Below are 9,337 nucleotides of genomic sequence, written 5' to 3'. Positions count from 1 at the left end.
ATTGTTAGCTTAGACAAACTACAAAGATTTGAGTTGAAGTCATGTTTTTAATTATTTCACTATTATAAATTAAGTGTTTGCAGTTAAGAAATATTCCTTTTTTAGTTGACGCAAATGAAATAAGTTCACAGTACTAAAGCTGTATAAAGTTTTTAAACTCAACTGTTTGAAGCAATCGGTTTCCCAAATGAAATGAGTTAATTTCCACGGTAGTATTACGATAACATACTGTAAAAAAAGAGGGCTGTAAAATAACAGTACATTTCTGTCAACCACAGCTGCCAGTAGATTACCGTTATTTTACAGCACAATTTTTTACAGTGAAAAATAACCATTAGGGAGCATTCTATAAGTCATTTCTAGGTTGTTTAAAAATAACCTCCCTGCAACATTCTGGAAATGTTATTGTATGGTTGCAAAAAATAAATCCTAAAAAGAACATTCCCAGGACATTGTTATTTGGTTCTCAAAAAAAACAAAAACAAAAAACAAAAACACAAACGGCAACCAAATACTAATGTTAGGGGAACGTTCTGTATTTGCTTGGTAAGTAGACTTAGATAAAAGCAAACTGACATAATAGCATTTATACAAATACATAATTTGAAAACTGAACTCATCCCTTTTATAAAACATTCATATAACTCTAGATCATGTTAATGGCATGAATTATCAACATTATATTGAAAAGTTGCTTGAAAGAATCTGTAAGTAAATAAAGAATTAAAAAAAAAAACACATTAAGGAAATAGTAATCAGACTCTCTAATTTTAGAAAACTGTATGACATGGGCGCCTGCCAACTTTCCAACAAGATGGAATTTCAGCAGCAAGTGGCAATTGTCTTTGTTCAGTCATGATCTGACAAGCCCCACGAAAATGGTTTTAAATTACAACATACATGAACAACCTGTGAAAAAGAGGTGAGCTGGATGACAGCAATTTTATCAGCATGGTTCCTTCTCCGCGGTTCCAAGCAAAGACCTTATTGCAGTGAGGAGCATGTGGCAGAGAGAGTGGACTCGGCAGGCGGCCCCATCTGAGAGGAGGACGGGTGGCAGGGATGCCCATCCATTGAGATGAAAGCCACTGCTTTTCTGATTAAACTTCGCAGGTTCCAGTTCAGTCTCAGTGACGCCATGTCAATTACCCACAACTCTTTCCACCACCTGCCGTCTTCTATCCTCAAATTGCTTGTAATTAATGCAATTTTCCTCATCTGGCACAATAAGGGTTGAGCTGAGGAAGCCTCACGTCATTAGCTCACGCTCAGAGAATCGGGCAGTGGATTTAGGTAACGTGCCCTTTGTGACTAGATTTGCTATTCAGTTCTGCTGTGTTGCCTATATGCCGAACAAAAGTAATTTAATCAGTCGAACACATCATTGTTTGGTCGTTTTTTACACTCTTTGTTGTTAGAAGCTGACCTAAAGCCTGTATTGATTTGGAAGCTGATGACTGTTTATTATGCCACATTGTCTAATGGGCATCACAGCTGTTTGGCGTCTTGCGTTTTAGAATGACATGTTAAACACATTGATCACAAGCTTATTGATCTTGTTTGATTAGTTTGCCCAACAAAGCAAAGCAAAAAGTAGCACATGCTGTTATATTTAAATGAGCAGTATTGGAATTACAACACCAGGAGAACAGCTTGGGTTTTTCTGTGCCTACAGGATGACCTATGACCCTGGCCTTGCATTGCTGTGTTTCAATGCACTAGCATTTGCATAAGTTGCATATGTCCTTTACAGGCCAGTGATCCCAATACTCATCTAACTTGGGTCAGTCAAACAATAAATCAGGAGCAAGATTATTAAACTGTTATTAAACTGTAACAAACTGTTTCTATAGCTAGAAATTTTGAGAATGGCACCAGCAATGCCAAGGTCATGAGTTTGATTCCAAGAGAATGCATGAACTGATGAAATGCATTGAATGCAATGCAGTAAGTCACTTTGGACAAAAGTGTTTGTCAAATACAATACCGTTAAAAAATGTAGGCTCAGTAAGATTATATTTTTTAAAAGAAATTAATACTTTTATTAAGCAAGTATGCATTCATTTAATAAAAAGTGACAGTGAACAGTAGCATACATAAAATGTAAACAAATAAATAATTAAATAATGAATCAGAACAGCAACAAGCATGGGAGTTCCTCAAGGCTCTGTGTTTGGGTCTTTAAAATTGCTGGTTAGCAATTTTTATTTTCTTATTCACAATTGATTTATGGAGCCCTGCACATAACATGCAAAAAAAAAAAAAAAAAAATTTAGATTGTGCGCACAATTTACTAATTTGTTCCCCTGATTTACTAAATTTGTTCCGCACAATTTACTAATTCGTTCCCTCAATTTACTAATTCGTTCCCTCGATTTACTAAAACGTGAGCACGATTTAATATCTCGTTCCCTCGATTTACTAAATCGTTCCTTCAATTTACTAAATCGTTCCCTCGATTTACTACTTCGTTCCCTCGATATACTAAATCGTGCGCACAATTTACTAATTCGTTCCCTCAATTTACTAATTCATTCCCTCGATTTACTAATTCGTTCCCTCGATTTACTAAAACGTGCGCACAATTTACTAATTCGTTCCCTCAATTTACTAATTCGTTCCCTCAATTTACTAATTCGTTTCCTCGATTTACTAATTCGTTCCCTCGATTTACTAAATTGTGCGCACAATTTACTAATTCGTTCCCTCAATTTACTAATTCGTTTCCTCGATTTACTAATTCGTTCCCTCGATTTACTAAATCGTGTGCACGATTTACTAATTCGTTCCCTCGATTTACTAAAACGTAAGCACGGTTTAATATCTCGTTCCCTCGATTTACTAAAACGTAAGCACGGTTTAATATCTCGTTCCCTCGATTTACTAAATCATTCCCTCGATTTACTAATTCGTTCCCTCGATTTACTAAATCGTTCCCTCGATTTACTAAATCGTGCGCACAATTTACTAATTTGTTCCCTCGATTTACTAAAACGTGAGCACGATTTAATATCTCGTTCCCTCGATTTACTAAATCATTCCCTCGATTTACTAATTCGTTCCCTCGATTTACTAAATCATTCCCTCGATTTACTAATTCGTTCCCTCGATTTACTAATTCGTTCCCTCGATTTACTAAATCGTGCGCACAATTTACTAATTAATTCCCTCAATTTAATAAAACATGAGCACGATTTAATATTTCGTTCCCTCGATTTACTAAATTGTTCCCGCGATTTACTAATTTGTTCCCTCGATTTACTAAATCGTGCGCACAATTTACTAATTAATTCCCTCAATTTACTAAATCGTTCCCTCGATTTACTAAATCGTTCCCTCGATTTACTAAATCGTGTGCACGATTTACTAAATCGTGTGCACGATTTACTAATTCGTTCCCTCGATTTACTAATTCGTTCCCTCGATTTACTAAATCGTGTGCACGATTTACTAATTCGTTCCCTCGATTTACTAAAACGTAAGCACGGTTTAATATCTCGTTCCCTCAATTTACTAAATCATTCCCTCGATTTACTAAATCGTGCGCACAATTTACTAATTTGTTCCCTCGATTTACAAAAACGTGAGCACGATTTAATCTCGTTCCCTCGATTTACTAAATCATTCCCTCGATTTACTAATTCGTTCCCTCGATTTACTAATTTGTTTCCGCGATTTACTAATTTGTTCCCTCGATTTACTAAATCGTGCGCACAATTTACTAATTAATTCCCTCAATTTACTAATTCATTTCCTCGATTTACTAAATCGTTCCCTCGATGTACTAATTCGTTCCCTCGATTTACTAAATCGTGCGCACAATTTACTAATTCGTTCCCTCAATTTACTAATTCGTTCACTCGATTTACTAATTCGTTCCCTCGATTTACTAAATCGTGCGCACAATTTACTAATTCGTTCCCTCAATTTACTAATTCGTTCCCTCGATTTACTAAATCGTGCGCACAATTTACTAATTCGTTCCCTCAATTTACTAATTCATTCACTCGATTTACTAATTCGTTCCCTCGATTTACTAAATCGTGCGCACAATTTACTAATTCGTTCCCTCAATTTACTAATTCGTTCCCTCGATTTACTACTACGTTCCCTCGATTTACTAAATCATGAGCACGATTTAATATCTCGTTCCCTTGATTTACTAAATCGTTCCCTCGATTTACTAATTCGTTCCCTCGATTTACTAAATCGTGTGCACGATTTACTAAATCGTGTGCACGATTAACTAATTCGTTCCCCCGATTTACTAAAACGTGAGCATAATTTAATATCTTGTTCCCTCAATGTACTAATTTGTTCCCCAGATTTACTAAAACGTGAGCACGATTTAATATCTTGTTCCCTCGATTTACTAATTCGTTCCCCGATTTACTAAAACATGAGCACGATTTAATATCTCATTCCCTTGATTTCCTAATTCGTTCCCCTGATTTACTAAAACATGAGCACGAATATCTCGTTCCCTCGATTTACTAAATCGTTCCCCAGATTTACTAAAACGTGAGAATGATTTAATATCTCATTCCTTTGATTTAATATCTCGTTCCCTTGATTTACTAATTCGTTCCCACGATTTACTAAAACGTGAGAACGATTTAATATCTCATTCCTTCGATTTAATATCTCGTTCCCTCGATTTACTAATTTGTTCCCTCAATTTACTAATTTGTTAATTTAACGAGATATTAAATCGTGCTCATGTTTTAGTAAATCGAGGGAACGAATTAGTAAATCGTGTGCACGATTTAGCATACTATTTTTTTCTTGCATGTCATGTCAAGGGCTCTGTACTTAAGAGGCCGTATGAACTGAGACTTAATCAGTGGAGGGTATTTTCACAAACCGCCTCTCTTAGATCTGCAGAGACAATGGGCGCATTTACCAGACTGAGATGAAGGATTCCCTCTGAGCTGTCTCAGATGACAAATCAGGTTTAGACATACTCCATGGGGCCAGACATGAAGCACTTCATCATGCCAAGAATTACAGAAGATAACAAAACGAAGAGAAAAAAAAAACAGAGTGAAAGGACAATAGCATATTCAAAACCAAATATAAAGTGAGCTGTTAAGACACTTTAGTGTTGGCTGCACTATCCATAAAACGATGTCACACAAAGCGACATTCTTTTTTAGGTGTGTAAGCTCTCATTTTTAACATCAAAAAGAACAAATAGAGAAACTAATTGCTTCCCCTTCCTAAAATGTTGGATTAATAGTGCATATAACCCTTTTCATCTTTCACTTCATAAGTATTTTACAGCAGCAAAAATGTAGGGATCATTCTGAGATGATTATGTTGATTTGGGCTCCCATTGAAGACTGTCTTTCATCAGTGTAAAGAAATGAGGTTTCATTGACACATAATGTGATTCTGCATTCAAATACATACGGAACATAACCGAATAGACACATTTTTAAAAGAAAAAAGAAAAATCACATTACAATGACCAAAGGTTTCTAATTAACAATCGATTCAGTACAGAAAAACAAAACCATTAGCAATATAAAAAAATGGCCTAAATGAACACTGCAACAATATTACAGTAATATCCGAGTCCTCCGAGGTCATTTTCATAACAATCGATGACGCATAATGACGCCAGCAGCGTTTGTATAAAACGAGAGAGTGAGTCAACGGAGTGATAGTAGAGACATTACATTATTTATATATAGTGATAATGACGGCGATTATTATGAAATGCCAGACTACTGAATGGCTACTGGGTATTCCAGAGAGCTATGTAAATAAATACATACTGTACATATGTCCATCCTTATTTATTTATCTTGTTTTCCCTTGTTACTCCAAACATGCACACATTTCTTCATCTTAAACATATCCTCATTCACATTCATGATGTTAGAGCGACTGATAACCATCTGTAATCATGTCAGAAGGAAATGTATTGCATTTTACCGCTTGATAAATGCAGCCCTGCATTACATTTCTATGCTTATATCTCAAAGACAGAAAACTATTACACATCAGCACAAGGTATCAAGGGATGAGAATGTAATTTCAGAAGGGGTAAATGTCTGGCATTATCCAAGCTTATCCAAAAGGGTTCATCTACAGAGGGAATAGAAGCCCTTCTAAAACAGAAAGCAAATATTGATATTTTCAAGGGAAAACACTGATGATGGTTGTCCAGGTGTTTGATTTATGCTTGACTTGCCTCTGATCAATGTGAGATGTCCCCTGTGTCTCTGTGCTTTGATTCCAGATATATGCCATGGTGACTTCCAGCACCAGTCACAAATTTATTGTGTTTTCAGAACCAGCTAGATTACTTTTAGAGAGGACCTATTTTTTATAAATTTTTATCTTTCTTAAGAGTGTAATGTTGAGCATGAAAAAGGTCTGCAAAGTTACAAAGTGCACTCCAGAGGTGTTCTCTACATCAGTAAGCACCGTTTCTGAAATCCCTGAAACATCTCAGTTGTAGTCTTGAGTTTTCTTCCAGGGACGAACATGTCACAATATTCCTCATTTAAATAATTTCCGCCCCGTATATAAAATAAAGAAGGCAAAGCCTGGTTGAGTTGTGTTAATAGTATGTTGTCGCTATGTTCAAGAGATGCTGCTTTATCACCACAGATCTAATGTAGTTCTGGTAAGGGGCATGATGTTTCCAAAACATGCTCAAAGCAGTTGACCAATCACAACACACTGATCCAGCCATCCAATCAGAGCACATTGCGCTTTTCTGAAGTAGGGGCTGCACTGAGACAGAAACTAAACAGAGTGTTACTGACAGACTGGGAAGAGAGGTGCTGCAACAATGTAAAATATGTGAAAAATCAAGCTGTGTAAGTCCTGAAAAGTGAAGCCAAAGCATCTCGATTGCCCCCAGGTGGTTGGTCCCAGTATAGGTCATAAACCCCGCCCTCTCCATCTAATTTAATGGGAAGTGACACAAATTAAACAAATAAATTACATTTCAAATAATTTTTTTTCCAAAGATGGTTTCTGTCATTTTATGTAGTTTTTATCATGCTGATGAAAGTTCAAGTGTTTTTTTTTTTTTTTTTAAATAAGTTAAATTTAGTTAGATATTTGATGCTATAAAAATGGGGGTGTGACATCATGATTGACAGTTGTGATTGACAGCAAAGTAGTCACTGAGGCACCAACTGACTTTTTTTCAGGAGGAGATTGGAGCTTTAACTTCTACATTTCCATAACTGTTTATTTCGCACCGACATAACGAGTTGTTCTGCAGTAAACCATAGGATTCTGCGGGAATGTGGGCGGGGCCTTGATAGCGCGCGGCTTCACTTCATGCTCACTACTGCGCAGAATCAGGTCCTAAATCAGCACAAGATGTCAGCGCCATATTAGGACATTGGCGGCTTCACTTTTCTACAGTGGAAGAGAGTGGAGGTGTGTCGTCCTTTATTTTTTATCGTCTGACAGAGAAGGCTTTAGAGATGTATTTCTGATGAACAATATAAAAATTACATGTTACAAATGAAAACACTCGCATCAGGGAATAGATGTCTGAGCAACATAATATTTTTCTGTCAGGGTTTTAAGATTACCTGTCAGTGAACTGTGCATGCTACTACAACTTGGCAAAACTATGATGTAAGGCTAGTTTGGACTGCAACTGCTTTCATGTTGCTTTTAATGCCTGGAAATGCCTTTTGGAGCAAAAACATTTTATTTTGATTAATGTGAGCATGAGATTTCCCATGCAAATATGGGTTCAGTTTAAAGCAAATCCACAGCTTCCAAACATGGCTTGAACATATTGTGGACAATATTATGTCCTGTCTTCAGAGAAAGCATGATGAAAAAGCCGATCCAGGACAACAGACTGATGAGGTTCCTCCCACAGGTTCCCATCAGCTCCCTGGAAACGCTTTTATCAGACAGTGCACCGGCGGTCTGACAGCGACAGACAGCACTTCGGCAGTCAGCCTGGGAGGCTGATGAAAAGGTTTGTGAGATGACAAAGGCAGCGGAATAATATTTGATGTGCTAGTGACAGCCCACAGTGTGTCCTGGTGAGATTTCAAGGTGATTTCTGCAAATGAGGATTGACCGAGAATTTCTCCATCTTGAAATAGACCAGCGACCAAGCCCATGGCTGTTGGTTAGCCAGTTATCCGAACACCTGACACTCACTTGATATATATATGAATAGAAATTGACCAGCTTTGTTGTTTTATTGCATCATGTATACAAATAGCATTTGCATGCACATGACAAACTTGCTGACTCTCTGTCTCGTGTATCTACAGGTGGTGATATATCAGTCTGTCTGCGATAATGTGGTTCATCCATTGAGGCCAGATACACCAGTCTGAGACAGAAGATGTAATCAGATACCTTCCATGTGCACTGATGGACTGAATAAGCAGAATGGATCAGCTCCAAATGGAAAGCACAGGGATGGAATAAACCTGTCAGCCCTGCACCCATCAGATCTGGAGCCAGGACATTATGATAAGGCTTGGACATAAACACATACAGACAGAATGGCAAGGCCTACAAAATGTGTCCTTCGGTGATGAACCCAAGAGATAATAACAGAACATTTCCTGCATATTTATCTATACCTCTCTGTGCATGTAGATGTAGCATTGTCCAAACTCCATATTAAATACATTTAGACTTTTCTGTCATAAAAATTTCAAGAAACGCTATATATATATATATATATATATATATATATATATATATATATATATATAAGGCATTTTCCAAAATCTTACAGTTTATTAAGGAATATGAAATGGTTTCTTTATATTGTTTTGCACATATTTAATGTTTGAAATTGAATTTGCTATTGATTTTTAAATTATTTTGTTTTTCTATGGTTTAGCATTAGTGCAAAATCTAACAAGTGTGAAAAAAGCAAAACAAATTAAGACATTAATAATATAAATAATTTAAAAAAAAAGGTGTTATCACGGTTAAAAAACTCATGAAAATAAATGTTAAATGTTCATGTAAAAATTTCCTTTGGAAAAATTATAATTTATTGAATTTATTGAATTTAATCTGAACAGTACGGAGCCCCTAAAGTGACATGATGGAAAAAATATATTTCAAAACTTTTGCATTCTCTCACAAAAACTATTGCATTCCCCTGAGAAGCTTTGCGTTCGGTTGCAAACAACTCAAAAGATTTGCGAGCGAACGCAAAGTTTTTCAGGGGAACGCAAAACTTTTGTGAGAGAATGCAAAAGCATTGAATTACAATTTATTTTATTTTTTTTGTTGTCCAACACCATGTCCCTTTAGGGGCTCCGTAGAACAGTGGTATGTGTTTTGTTCAAATAAAATAATAAAGACCAAAAATTTA

The 9,337-nt window shown here is 36.3% G+C and overlaps 1 long non-coding RNA gene across 1 annotated transcript; it reads left to right on the top strand.

Annotated features, from left to right (window-relative positions):
- Window positions 1-7,108: 7,108 nt before the first annotated feature.
- Window positions 7,109-8,681, top strand: LOC125258241. Its single transcript, XR_007182557.1, has 3 exons — window positions 7,109-7,407; window positions 7,807-7,966; window positions 8,271-8,681. It is a non-coding gene; the product is annotated as an uncharacterized LOC125258241 (long non-coding RNA).
- The last annotated feature ends 656 nt before the right edge of the window (window positions 8,682-9,337 follow it).

Source organism: Megalobrama amblycephala, linkage group LG22 (assembly GCF_018812025.1).
Source record: "Megalobrama amblycephala isolate DHTTF-2021 linkage group LG22, ASM1881202v1, whole genome shotgun sequence".
Lineage (NCBI taxonomy): Eukaryota > Metazoa > Chordata > Actinopteri > Cypriniformes > Xenocyprididae > Megalobrama > Megalobrama amblycephala.
Note: the sequence above shows the minus strand (reverse complement) of the source record. Positions and strands in the feature narration are given on the sequence as shown.